Source organism: Spea bombifrons, chromosome 11 (assembly GCF_027358695.1).
Source record: "Spea bombifrons isolate aSpeBom1 chromosome 11, aSpeBom1.2.pri, whole genome shotgun sequence".
NCBI classification, from domain to species: domain Eukaryota; kingdom Metazoa; phylum Chordata; class Amphibia; order Anura; family Pelobatidae; genus Spea; species Spea bombifrons.
In genome coordinates, this window is record NC_071097.1 from 27,580,954 (window position 1) to 27,595,431 (window position 14,478).

A 14,478-nucleotide genomic window follows, 5' to 3' on the forward strand; every position below is an offset into this window, starting at 1 on the left:
ACACACAGTCCTTTAGTCTATCAAAATAAACAAACAAACAAAACAAAATCCTTGCTCTGGTGATCATTCGCTAAACAGTTCTTTTCTTGCTTGGACAGCTTGCCGGCTGCCCGGATACAACTCATCAGCTAGTCACTAACCACAGGTTTAAGCCGTTCGCTATCTTAAGCCAGAGAACAAAGCGTCTCTCCACCTCTGTGCAGACAGAGCACTTAACCAGCTCCTTTCTAATTAGAAGATGCAGGTGAGTGAACTCGGGGAGTGTTGGATCTCCAGGTCTGGAATCCTCAGCCTTCATATCTGAGCGAGAATGATAAGGTGGAGCGGCGAGCTGACCCACCATACTCTCCTAACGCTCCACCCCAGGGACCCAAAACACACAGAATAAAATATCACTCGGCATCTCCCCGGGGCTACTCAGGATATATTCCCGGCAATATTTGGGGTGCTATGTCACGATTCCGGGGGCTCTGTCACAATAGGAATAAATAATATCATTGAGTCTCACTTATGTCATCCGAACGTCTGTCTTGTGTGAGTCTGTAGCCTACAAAAGCACAAATATAAATGCGAGGCAGGCGGTACGGGTGAGATGTAACATGGAGATATCGGAGCAAATGCAAACAATGAGACGCCGAGCTGCCTCCGTTTCTAGGTAAATGGCCTTTACTTGACACGTTTAACGTTGTTTCGTTGCATTGTGTTTCTGGGATATAACGGGGAATCGATGAAGATTTTGTTGCTTTTGGTTACTGTAACAGAAGCGTAGAAATTGCTGGCATTTATGACACATTAGGTCCATCGGCCATTTTTCCTGCTGCAAAATCCCTAGATCATAACAGCTACAGTTTAGTTACAGCAATGCCATGCCTATAGGGATTAAGTGACTGCTGGTCGATGGTATAGATGTGACAGAGAATACAAGCACTTTGGGGCTTGGCGCACACATTAAGGCTATATCAAACCCTACAAATGTTTCACAGTTCAAACAATGTCCGGCCTAAGTGTCAACTAAGCAAAGAAAATAATACAAAAAAGCAAAATATACAAACAAATCAGTGCAAAATAATGCATATATAATCAACCTTTCATTTCTGTTTCAAAATAATTTAATTAAATTACATTTTTAATGATTTTAGATTCCAAAAATTAAATCAGATTTTAATTATGGTATATTGCTAAGAAAGCCAAATGACTGCCAATATATATATATATATATATATATATATATATTATACATACATACATAAATATACAGGATATCAGTCCATGAAAACATTTTTGAAATATTTTAAAGTAATTAAATAGTGCTCACTGAAATGACCAGAACTTGTATATAAAAATGCAAAAATTTATATTTTTTTCCATGTCTTGAAGCCAATGCTTATTTTCTCGGGTCTGGAATGCATTAAATTTATATGACGCCGTTTCATTAAAATCTAATCAGTCATGGCGAAGTATTTACCTTATTGTTCGTTTTGTTATTATATGTCTTGTACGGTTCCTACCATATGTTATGCTTGTGGTTCAAAAAAGTTGGATCTGTAAGCAAGAGACTTTATATATCGTATGCCGGCCCGGACTGGCCATCTGGCACACCTGGCCAATGCCAGCCACTGGATATGTCATCAGGTGGCCACCATGCCGTCACCAGTCTTGCCCCCATTATAAAGTCATATTATTGGACTGATGTTTTTTTATTAAAGATCTGAATTCTGAAGAATATCTCTTTCAGATCTGTCACAAGGGATAGTGTATTATAATAATTATTATTATTAGTAAGCTCCATGGTGGTAATGGCTGGGTTATTACTTGGCAGTAGGGCTGCAACTAACGATTATATTAATAATCGATTAATCGGCCGATTATTTTGTCGATTAATCGGATTAAAAGAAAGCAATATATATTCTCTCTCTCTCTCTCTCTCTCTCTCTCTCTCTCTCTCTCTCAATGCATTGGAGGCACAGATCTTTATGCATTAACCCCCGGGACCACCGGGACCACCGGGTAGGATGGCACAGAGGGTCCTCGAGCCCTAGAACCGCTACTGAAACCACTAAACCTGGAATTCTGTAATATAAAGCCAAGCAGTCCTCTGTACTGTGCTCTAGAACACTGCATGGAACGCGGAACGTATACTGACAGCTGCTGGGTGCTTCTTAAATGTGTGATTAGGAAGCCTGCGACCTGCTTCAGTTTATGATGAGCTCTGCTTTGATTGGCTTTTGAGAACTACGCAAACAGTGAATTCCGTGAGATGTGTGTTCCCCTTTAATTTTAAGATAATTTCAGATTAAATGATAGTTGCCATAACTTGGTTTTTTCCCTACCACCTAGCTTTTAGTGAATTGACCCTGGAGCCCCGTAGTTTGAAATTAGCATTTAAACCGGCCCGGAATTAAGGTCATCGGGGTATTTTTGTAAATGTTCACAAGGCATTCTGCCATTCAGCCGTACGATGTCTGTTAGTTGTTAGATGTGAATCCTGGTTAAATGGGTTACTTCTCGTATAATTGTTACAAATCGCACCTGCTCCTGCAAGGAGGACCCACAAGCATTTTACTGACTAAACCGTGCGTTCACGTGATATGAAACGTATCTTATTACGTATTATAAAGGGGCTATCACGGTGACCTCAATCTGCAATAGGTTGATCACACCAGTCATTGGGGTCTATTCACTAAAGGGAGAGTTGTGGTTTTCACTCCCTTCATCCACCATGAAGGGCTAACACTGGCAAGTTTCTTCATTTGAGCTGGCCCTGTATAATGTATAGTTCATGGTGTCAGGAGAAATCTTGCTAGCTTTTCTATATGTTGAACAAGCTCTGCCAAGCTCTACTTACAGCAGAAGCTAACCGGGGCTGGACCTTCATAATGTATAGTGAAGTAAAGAGGCTGGAACCCAACACTTCCTTTAGCGAATAGCCCCTTTGGCGTTTCACATGGTGCTGACCAGCTTACATATATTATATTGGATGTATATGCATACTAAAGAGAATCACTCACTTCTACATCCCACGTCCTGATACGATCACCCTACAAATGCCCCTCCGCAAGCCAGACCACCCCAACTCATGCAGGTTCTCATGTTTCTGGGGACTGGAAAGGACCCTAACGGTGTAAATCAGGCCAGCAAACAAGCCAAGAATCCTTCCTAGCCTTTCCTGAACACAAGTAGCTTAATTAATTATTAATCGAGGTTCCAGCTGGGATCTCCAAAAACCAAAAACCATGGCCTTTACAGTCCTCAGGGATTGATCTAAATTTTATTTGTTACGTTATCCACTGCATTTATTAATAAGCTGTTATGTATTGGAATACTGATTCGGAAATTAAATAAATGCATAAATAAGCATATATAAACACACGTGCTGCTATATACACCGAGCTCATATATTGGTGGGATGTGCACTCCTTTAATGGCACAGCGTTCAGCAATCAAAGCCTCATTTAGAAGGTCGCACCCTTGACTTATAGTTTGATCATTTAATGTTCTGAATGTTTATCCGCATGATAATTTATGACAGTAACTGTACCACTCCCGATGACGACCTGGAAAGGGAGACGCGTGCGTTCGAATCTCGCTTCATATTACGCAGATACCCCTGTGAGTATAATTACTCTGATGTATGTAAACTTGGCAATTATGCCTATTTTAAATCAAGAGCTATGTTCTAAAGCGCTAGCTTTGTGAGGATTAATGCTCAGTAACAATTCTTTGGATATGTCAATGTCTTAGAAATTTAAAAAAAAGTTTTTTTGGCCAGAAAAAGATTACATTAAAAATCACCATTTTTTTATATGGCGATCTATAGATTCTTGTAATTTTTACTCTGTCCAGCAAGGAAAGAAATAACTTTGAGAGGTATGGCTTATTGGGGGTTTCACAGGTTACTTTGTGTTACAAAGCAAGGGGATCTGCAACGTGACGTCAAATGATGCAAATAATTAACTATTCTAAAACTTTTTTTTTTTATAGTAATTGACTTCTCTAGAACCTTTTCCAAGTAGATGTGCCAAACTTAGTTGTTTTAGTATACTTGTTAAACCAATATAGAGGTTGGAACGTATTAAGATGATTTGATTTACTGGGGGCTTTATATGTGCTGTGAACTAGAACTCCCACCATCCTTAGCCATGTCTTATCACTTTTTGTGTTTTAATACATTTCTGGATGTAGGGTGGTCTTCTGTTGTCCTGATAGATGGAGGGAGGGCGTCCTAGACCCGCGAGTCTAGTACAGAAGGTAAATGGGCGTCTCGTTTTCCCTTGCAGTATGTCTTGACTGTTGCAAAGGCAGTTAAGGAGGAACGGAGGTCTCTAGAAGGGCATAGAGTGAGCTTCTCCTGTATATCTAATTGTCCACTTTTACACGGTGCCATCAAACTCCGTTGTTGCTTCGCCGGTAGCCAATGTAGTTTCCTGAGTTCGAAAGATAACATTCTAAGTAATTCTTTGGGAGCGCTGCTCATCGGGTTCACTTCTGTTGTGCACTTGTCTTAAGACATTTTATACTGTGTTGATTTGACACTCCATTTGACACTCCATATACAATGATATTCCATTGTATATGTAACACCCAGTGCCTGTTAGCATTCTCCTCTTGTGTATATTTTGCCGCACTGTATAACTGCGATTAGTCTCTGGTTTTCTACGATTCCTTGATCTGCTGTAGTTAAGACTTCATTGTTGTATAAAAATAAAAAAAGGAACTGAAACCGCAGTCGCTGCTCTTTTTGTTCTTCATTATTAGAAAATGTTTATATATTTTTTTCTGCACACATAGGTTTTTCCATCGCTAGATACGTTCATAGAGATTGAGTTGCAGCTTGTTCTACAAGGGATTGACGCTAAAATAATGGAATGAGGGCTTGTTTGGCAAGGATTGGAGCAAAGTAAGAGTCAAGGAAGCAAAAGTTATAAACAGTCCCCGTATGGTTTTCTGTTGTCCACAATTTCTTAAATGGCCACTTTAATGCATATGATAGCTTAGTGGTCCATTAATGCTTGGTGTGGTCCTGCAGAATCCAGCATGCGTGCGCAGAAAGTGTTTTCTGGACCTATGGCACACTAGCCTGCTAGCCAAGTGTGAAAGGAACAGAGCCAAGTGTTCTGTGGAACATTTCACACAGAAAATATGGATCTGCATATTGTGATTCCAGGATTAATTTAAAGTATAATATGCCTGAAGAAGAGACCTAGATAGTCTCACATATTGTAATCCATTATACGTCCGTTAGCCGATAGAGGTATTATCTCACAAAATTTGCTATCTGTCTTTCTAGGGCTAACACGGTACACGTCTGTACATGGAAATGTGTAGACAAAAATAATATATGTATCTCTCATTCTTTTGGGGCAGGGGCCCCGTGTCGTATTAAAGCATGTATTTCAGATTTCTATTTTGGACCTTATGGTTAGTGGCGTTTCAATATCCTGCATATGTTTTTTTTTTTTAACTGAAATAATAAACTTAGGAATATGCCGGTGGTGCAGGGGGCATGAGAACGTCATAACACAGAGACCCTCGCCAGGCTCTTTGTGTATCGGAGATAATGAAACACATATAACTTGCAATTCCGTTATAGTTTTTTTTTACATTTTTGCTGTTTTAGACATTATGAGACTTGCAGGACTGAAATTTGCAATCCCAGATTCCGCAGAATTAATACTATATTGGTTATGCTTATATTAAATCACTTCTTTTACACGTGCCTACATTAAAAATATCCAAGATTAAAATAGCATGCATGTAGACGCAAATATGAGGAGAGCTGTGATCACAAAACAGAGTGTCGCTGACGTACGTAAGTATATAGTGGCAAAAGTGCGCACTATATTTCTGCTATTAACTCTTTCGTCACTATGTGTAAAGTATAGAAATTGCCTGTAAGGGCATATAGCATTGGGGCACGTACTGTGGGGTCAGTCCATGTTTTATTATTGATGATGAACGGCATTTGTTTTTGGATACATAGGAGAACACGGTCTCCTAATTTAGCAATCACCAATACTCCTAAAGATATAACTTTAATGCACCTTTCAGCCTGACCTTGTACGGAGAGTTATGCTTTAGCTCCCTGACTTCCCTGTACGTTATGAAGAGCCAACCCCAATGAGCTTCTAATATGGAGAGGAGAGGAGAAGATGCCAAAAAACAGTATACAGCTGATCCTACGCGTTTCTCAGATTTTCTGTCTGCTTCCTTGGGGAACAGCATGGCAGAGTGCCCGAGAAGGTCAATTTTATACACCAAAACCTTAAAAGGGGCAATCCTGATAGAAATAGAAGGTACACTAAACATAATATAAAGAACATTATTTATATATATAAATTGACATATAATAACCGAATGATGAGAAAGAACTTAGAAATAAAAAATGAAATGATAAAAAATATATAAAATACTGAGCAATAAAGGGTGAGTGGCCCAAATGGACTCAAAAAGTACGACACACACCATTACAACCTAAACTATTAAAAGTAGAGTAATAATAATAATAAAAATCCTAGTTTTTTAAAGGCTGTTAAATATATTTTTTATTAACAAAAGGATATTATCTTGGTGGGGGTTATTGTGCCAAATAAATGCATTTTCCCATGTCCTCATCAATAGGTTTGCGTACAAGGGCGAAAAATTGTGTTCCCATTGCCGTACATCTTATCTATAACCTATTAGACATGAAACCTAAAGCTCCAATTATTTTAATCGCTGGGTCCGTGGGAACAATCCCATTTCTTCAGGTGCTTTCTGCTTTTTCTAGATTGTAATTTATTGGCAAGAGTTAATCGTATGAGCTCAAGGATGATCCGCTTAACCCTTCCTGAGCTATGTAAAAAAACCACAGTTTGCCGCGCGTCGCAAAACCTTTCACAAATCTCTGCTACTCCGAGGCTTAAATTCCAAGGGTTTTTGTAATGTGTACATCTTGCTAAATTTAGCCCAAAAAAATATTGTGCTTATCATGGATGTAATATGGAATGCCATCTCCTGCCAATATATGTGGAATATGATGGCGCTATATAAAACAATAAATAATTATATATAAATAGAAACCCAAGGACAATCATTTCATCTGCACAACGTATGTGTTTTTCCAGTTATAATTTTTTTTTATTTGTTTTCTTGACTGGTCAATTCTAAAACCCATACAGAGTTCTAGATGTCACAAAATTGTTCTGTACCAACCAATTACAAAACTGAAGCAGGATAAGCAGCAAACACTCGCTGCATTCATAACGAGTACGGGGTGTTAAATTCGTATTAGTCACCGGCATATTTAATTAGACTTACTAAGTATTATGGCTGTTTTCTGCCGCTTGTGTTGAGTGAAGTAAACAGAGCAGCACGGGGAAAAGAAATGCTTATTTTAGTTATCGCACAGCGCCACATTGCATGGAGTGCTCCGTGACTCATTTTACCTAAGAAAAGGAAATTTAAAGGGGAGCTGTTTTCACTCGCAGCTTTTTAAGAGAAGTATCTTTTTCTTGTTCTTTTTGTTTAGTAATTAAAGGAAGCTGAGATATGTGGCCGGTTTATCATACCTAATGAGCTTCCTGTCCTCAAGTTATTTCCTTTGTCCACCCTGGCCGACTTAATCAGCAACGCAACAAGGAGAGAGTCTAATGGCATACCCCCCAATATTTCAGGCGTACAAATGTGAGACCCTTGGGGTGCCGTCGGGGTGGACCACCTGCCTACCATACCCCGAGAGCCACCTTGCGGCACTTCGGTTCACAGCGTCATGAGTGGGCCAAGTGGGAGATGCAATTAAGGTGTGCTGGGCAACAAGACAGACCTCCACTGATTAAGCAGCTCCTAGGGATGATCTCTCCAACTGGTCCATGCTCTCTACTGCCTGCAAAAGACTGGCACCCGAAAGCTGGGACACTTGGGAGGTATACTTCAAAATGCATTCATGGTAAACGTGTGCATTCATCGTTATTAGAGGGTTGTATATTTGCCTGTATGCTTTGTTCAGCCAGGCATCACTCCAGGGCGTCTGAGAGTGTATGCATATCCATATGAGAGTTAACTGTTTACGTGCAGAATGAGCAGTGTATGGATGTGTATTGGGTTAAAATGTGATGCAAAATTGATTTTAAAAATCATCAGCACACCTGTCTCCACTACCATAGCATGCTGGGACTGAGAAGCACAGTGAGGATACTTGGCACGCACCACTCGTTAGCAAACATGGAATGTTAAGAGCTTTCACTGTATCTGCTTTCCAGGCATCGATGGCCACAACAAGGCCACATTATCTAGATATAAACGCAAACGGAGTCACTTGTATTCAAAGAAAGGATTTGCAGAAATCCTGGTCTGTTAGTAGCCCCCGAGGCCTGGCGTTAGACCCCCCCTGGTATAGGGGATATATATTTTGGTTTTCCCTGCCGCTTACAGCAATGTCCTGGATGGTGAAGTATCATTGGAGATGTTCCAACATCAGCGTGTCCTGCTTTAGAAGAACTCATTGTCCCATTGTGTATTGTGTGCCCATTGATATTTATCATGGACCTAGAACAATGCATTCTGGTAGTTAATTGGTTAATGTACTTTTGTATTACCTTTTCATGTTTTTTTTGGTTTTTTTTTAGGACATGAAAGCTTGGTTTATTCTTTCTATACCGGTAGACATCAGTAGCATCTCCTCTCTGATGCGTGAAGATCTATAATTGTGTGTAAATTACAGACGGTTTAAGTAAATTAAGCCTGGGGATTTGTGTTGGCGTTGCATGGCTGCGTTTCCCATAAAGAAAAGGCTTTTTTTTTTTTTTTTTTTTTTACTATATCAGCATCTATAAATAAAAATATTTTACCAGGGCATGCAACATCTTTAATGTATAAAGGAATAGGCTCTTTAGAAAAGTGATCTAATTTAAAATGTAGAAGACTATCTTCCTCCAGTCAAGTGGAACAATTTTCAAGTGGAATTGTTGCTGTTATAGCTTTCAGCATAATAGCTCATTAAGTAAAACTATAGCTTGGGCTTATAGACTGGCTGTCGGCGTAACTATTTTGGAGATATTTAGTGTAAACATTTAACTCCATAGCATAGCACATCAATTTCCTGTCCTGACGTTCTCTTCCTTCTCCTCCTCATCCTTGCAAAGGCTGCCTGAGCATCTTCATAACTGGGGAGAGAGAACATAATAGTGAGGAATAATCATGCAGGTCTTCAGAAAATGAAGCTGAGATGCCTTCCCCAGGGCCTAGGGGTTTCAAAACCCATATAGTGCTTGTTTTAATCTGTACGCATAGTTACATGGGTTTGTTTAGTTGTAGGATTTGGGAAGGTGGCATATCTGCTTTAGTTCCTACACTAATAGATATATATATATATATCTATCTCATATACCTGGGAACCCCTATGGTAAAGCAAAGCTTTTCCGAGTCACGGACCCTAATTTCCGTGTGGACGGAGCGGTGCCTAGCCAAGCTCCGCTTCCCACCCGTGACCATTTCTTCCTCCCACTCCCATTCAAATATAAAATGGTCGGGGCAAGTCCCACCTGCAGTGTCAGTGGCCCTGCCAACTGATGGAGTCTGCCATGCCCATGGATTATGTTAGCCCCTCCTACAGATAGACCCCACCCATTGATGTCATCTGCCTGAGGAGATGAGGGCACTGGGGAGCCTGAGCCTGGAAGCTATATGACTGCCCTTCTCGCTTTCCTTCACTGTTCCCGACCTATTGCTTGCCTTCTCTTTGACTCATTTTCTCTCTCTTCCTACCTGCCCTGTTTCCCGCACTTGGTGAATTCTTTCCTGCTCTTTAAAAGAACAAACCTTTCTTTTCCTTCTCTGTATCCTAAGAGATGGAGAGTCCGCCATAATGGAATTTGAGCCAAACCCGGCCCAACCAAGACCTCAGCATGCCTGCCGAGCAAAATGCAACTCGCCTAGCATAGACATAGGAAGGGCGCAAGCTGACTTTGGCTGCTACATAACCTCATAGGAACCTAGAATCACAGAATTTGATGTCATGGCTCATTTAGACCGCACATTTTTCCCTTAATTAGTCCTTGGTCTTGTCCGTAGCCATATGCCTATGACATGCATATTTAAAACTGTAGCCAAATCTTCTTTGAACTGGATCTCCTTATAGTCAGAGCTTCTATCTTTTACTATGGGGCGATTCCAGTACTAGGCTTGCCAGACTGTGTTCGACAGAACAGTAACCAAGTATGTGAAAACAATCTAACAACAGCGTAACCACATGAGTAATGCTATATTATGACTAATACAATGCCTGCTAGAGGACGTCTAACAATGTTTTCTGCAGGTGCCACATGTCCCGTTCATTTTGTGGGCTTTGTCAATTACAGCTGAAGGTTTAGATCAATACAAGATTTTAATGCTACTGCGGTTCTTTTTGTTAAACGGTCTTGTCTGTAGTACATTTTTCGGGGGTGTAGAACAATGTGCTAAAGCTGATGCATTATCTTTCTTGGGCTAAATGGCTATGAATCACTGTGATCCCAGTGGAAACCTCTGCATTCTTTCAAAAGCAGTTTGAAAAGTTTTTATAAGAGTTTGAGGACAGAAATTCTGCGCCGGAAAACTATGCTGTTAACTTTGTTGTTTTTCCCCTAATCACTTTGAGTTCTGGAATAACTACAAAGAAACGGCAATGTGTGCTCGCACAATTCCATTGTCAGGGGCTTGTCCCTCCTTATGTGTATACCTATGTGTGTCAGAAGTGATCACAGAGCCTGCTCCTACTTGTCTAAGTCGAAGAAGCAAAGCCTTGTCTCGTTGTTCTATGTTAGCGGTGCACAACTCCGGTCCTCAAGGGCTCAAGCTTGAGAACAGCATGTAAATTAAATATTCATTAAACTGCTCGTTTTCAGGTTGGAATACACAGAATTCCCATCCTGTTTGTGGCCCTTGTTGACAGGAGTTGTATACCTCTGTAGGTTTGACATAGATAATGATGTATGAAATATGACATCATATGGGAGCCAGAATTCTGAGGCCCTCCTAGATGTTGTGTTGAGGGGCACACTGTCCACATATGTATCTTTTTTTTCCCCTGGCAATAAGCCAGGGATATAATAAGAGTCACCATCTATACGGCATGGACAACCTGGCTCCTTTCGGCATTTTTTGTGAAATTTTCCAGATATTTATTTCTTTTACTTGCTTATTTTTAGACCATAGTCTTTCCAGTATACCTCTGTCTTCCTTTTCCTACTTGGCTGCCTTAAGCATTTGTAACCTGCTTTAATAATATACTTCCGGGTTCCAAAAATGATCAAAGGCTTTCATTTTTATTATAACCAGACAAGGTTATTGTTAAAGTATATGTATTAAAAACAAAAAATGGGCAAATTCAATCTATTCACTTGAAATGTATCTTTTTATAAAGAGTAGCGCAAATTTTACAATAAGGTCAGATATTTAAGTAAAATCTGGGGAGGATTTTTATGCAATTATGTATGAATATTGGAACACTGGTTAACTATGTTTAAGTAAGTAATTAAAAAAAATATATATTAACATAATAATACTCCTAATTTCTTATGATATTCATTATGGTAGATCCATTTTAATGGAATTTAAACAATCTGAAGCAAAATACCAGGTTACTTGTAATTTTCCATTAGGCTTAAGAAGCCGTTAAGAAATATTTCTGGATGGGAGATAATAGCCAGGGACAGAAGTCTCAATTAGGTGACTGTCCTCTAACACTGGGGACATCTGGTCATCCTACTTTTACGTTTCCTTTGTGTTCAAGTGGGACATTTAGTGATTATTAGTAAGACAGTAATTGAGTACATTGTCCATCTGAGCACAGCAGGGTAATGCAAGTCATCTTTATTAACTAAATTTAGTCAGTAATGCTATGTTTAAGACATTTGTGGGAAAACTGTAAATATTCTCTAAACCCTGCATTAAACTACAAGCCATCACTACTATCGCCCCATCACACTGAGAGGCAGCTGGTTCATTTTGCACATGTGCTTAACTTAATGGGTGTTTAATGCCCAGCTTCAAAACTCATATTGGAGATGCCATTCAGGGCACTTGCCTAAATAATTAGCTCCAGTTGTCTGGTTACATTGTTAATAAACTCAACCATAGCTGCCAATAGACTTGGATTTGTTGGAAGAAGTTGTGACAGCTGGCTGTAGTGCTGGCACAGGGGAGGTGAGAAAACAAAAGTTTATTAATACAGGCTCATCTTTGAGTAAATGGCATGTTGTTATTTTAGCCACACATTTATTTACCAAGATACGTTTTCTAAATTGAATGAAATTGCAGATATATTACATGGCCTTTTTGGAATGACCTTATAGGGATGTTTTGGGGTTACTGACCGCATTTGATTCATCGTGGATTTTGTATCACTGTGATGTCTGCTTGCCGCCTGTGGTTTTCAGGAATTTTAAGTACGTGGTGCAATGGTTTTCATTGCCAAATGTCTTCACTGTACTCGTTGGGATGCTGTCCTCCTAGCTGATTTATAAATGCCAAAGAATGAAGGCTTGGTGTAAAGAGATTTGCATGTGATCATCAGTTTAACAGATTGCAGGACAAATAAAGACTGCAAACCAACTTATTCACCATAGTCGAGTAAATGCACAATGTCCACACGCAGACACAAGTGTGGTTGATGGGCTTGTTGCAGTTGGGGAATTTACAGAAGTGTCCGTCACAACACATGTGTCTAGTTACCCCTGCTTACCATCAGCTACACAAAGTTAATTTTGTACATAAGCCATCTTGTATACTCTGTGTTGGTAAGGCTGACCAGGCTACTAAAATGTCCCTTTAACAATAATAATAAAAAAAACACTAGTTTGCAATATTTTTTATTAACATTTCTTAAATTGGCTTACACAACCCTACAGGAACAATCCATTTTGACTCATTGCTGAGTACTTTCTATTATACTCAAAAGTTTCTTTTGGGACACTGTAGCTTTCTCTTCCTAAATCGCAGTCTCTCTGGTATGATTTGCCTAGTAACGTAATGGTATTTATTATCTTAACTGAGCGTTTACGCAAGTGACAGACACTTAAAGGCGACAGCTGCCAATCAAATCCGTTACGTATCGTGCAGCACGGTGTCACAAATCAACGAGAAATGAAAATATATAAAAATCTGATTACACGCGATAAGTGAACATGTAAATATGTTAGCTGATTACATATAAATCTGTCCCGGCTGAATAGAGGTAATTAGTGTATCTAGAAGGAACTGATTGGGTATTGTCTTTTATGGAGTGAGTAACACATTCTGGGTATAGGCGAGCCTCTAGACATGGCGGTTTCATTCATTCAAAATGTTTTATGTGAGCCCCAGAATTTCGTATAAAGACGTCATCAGTTAAGTCTGTAAATTGTGTACAGGTGCTTTACTGACTCATTGAGGAAAATACTTACTGCTTTTTGTTATGTCTGAACATAAATTAAATATTTTTTGGCTTCATTCATAAGTTCAAGATATTTGTAGCAAATTCAAGGAAACGCTGTATGTTGGACGTATACTCCAGCCCTCGTATGCACTTTAGGCAATTTATATGAAGGCTGAGTGTTACCTTGTATTTGTTAAGTTCTTTTTCTCCAAAAACATGGAGGGATTCCTTAGGGATGTTTCTCTGCACCTTTTTCACACCATTTCCGTTACCTGCGGGAGATGCCTTTACCTGTGTGTGTGCTTTTTCTTTTCTTCATCAAAGTAAGAAAATCACAGCTCTCACTAACTACTTTACAGTGCTTTTCATGTTTCCTGTTAGGGGGATTATCTCATCTACGTCTACAGAGCTGTAAAATAAGGAGGGCTGCGCTCTTTAAGCCCCCGTGTGGTTACCATGTCATGGTCTGAAGCTGAATGTTGCAAGGTGGCTTTTTGGTTAAGGAAGGTGGGCAGCCCTAGCCCTTCCGCCATCTTACCCCTCTAACCTACAGACCTGGCCCTCCCCACCACCATCTCCACCCCTCCCTGCCTCTGGACACACCAGCAAATCGGGAAGATAAGAGGATCTCTCCAGCGGCCCATGATTCTCACGCCTTGAGGCAGTGCCCAAAAATTGAGACTGTCCCACAAAAAAAACATGACTGTTTAGAGATATGCAATTGGCTGACATAGAAACGCTATACAGAGCTCAAGGGGGGCTTCAGTCTGAGGCCTAGCATGTCAAAACATATTTGACATGACTCTGTTTAAAAAGACTATTGTCCCACTCTGTTAAACTCAGACTAACCCTGGGGCAATTCCTGCTGTGCTCCCTAAGGGCAGATCACCCCTGAGATTAGTGAAACAGAAGTGTCGCTATTGTACGCAGCTAACAGCAGAACATCTACCCCCTGAACACAAACGTCATGCAGACTTCACTGAAATAATGTGTCCCCTGCCAGCATTAGGACAGAACTGAAGTTTCCCCTCATTACAATACAAGCTATTTTCCCTAAAGCTCCTCGAGTCTTTTACTATTTAAATAGCCTCTGTGCAAAACAATTATGC

At 39.9% G+C, this 14,478-nt stretch overlaps 1 protein-coding gene across 1 annotated transcript in view; it reads left to right on the plus strand.

Moving 5' to 3' along the window:
- ENTPD1 (ectonucleoside triphosphate diphosphohydrolase 1) overlaps positions 1 to 14,478 on the plus strand; it is a 35,495-nt gene that overhangs the window by 5,094 nt on the left and 15,923 nt on the right. The window lies entirely within an intron of this gene.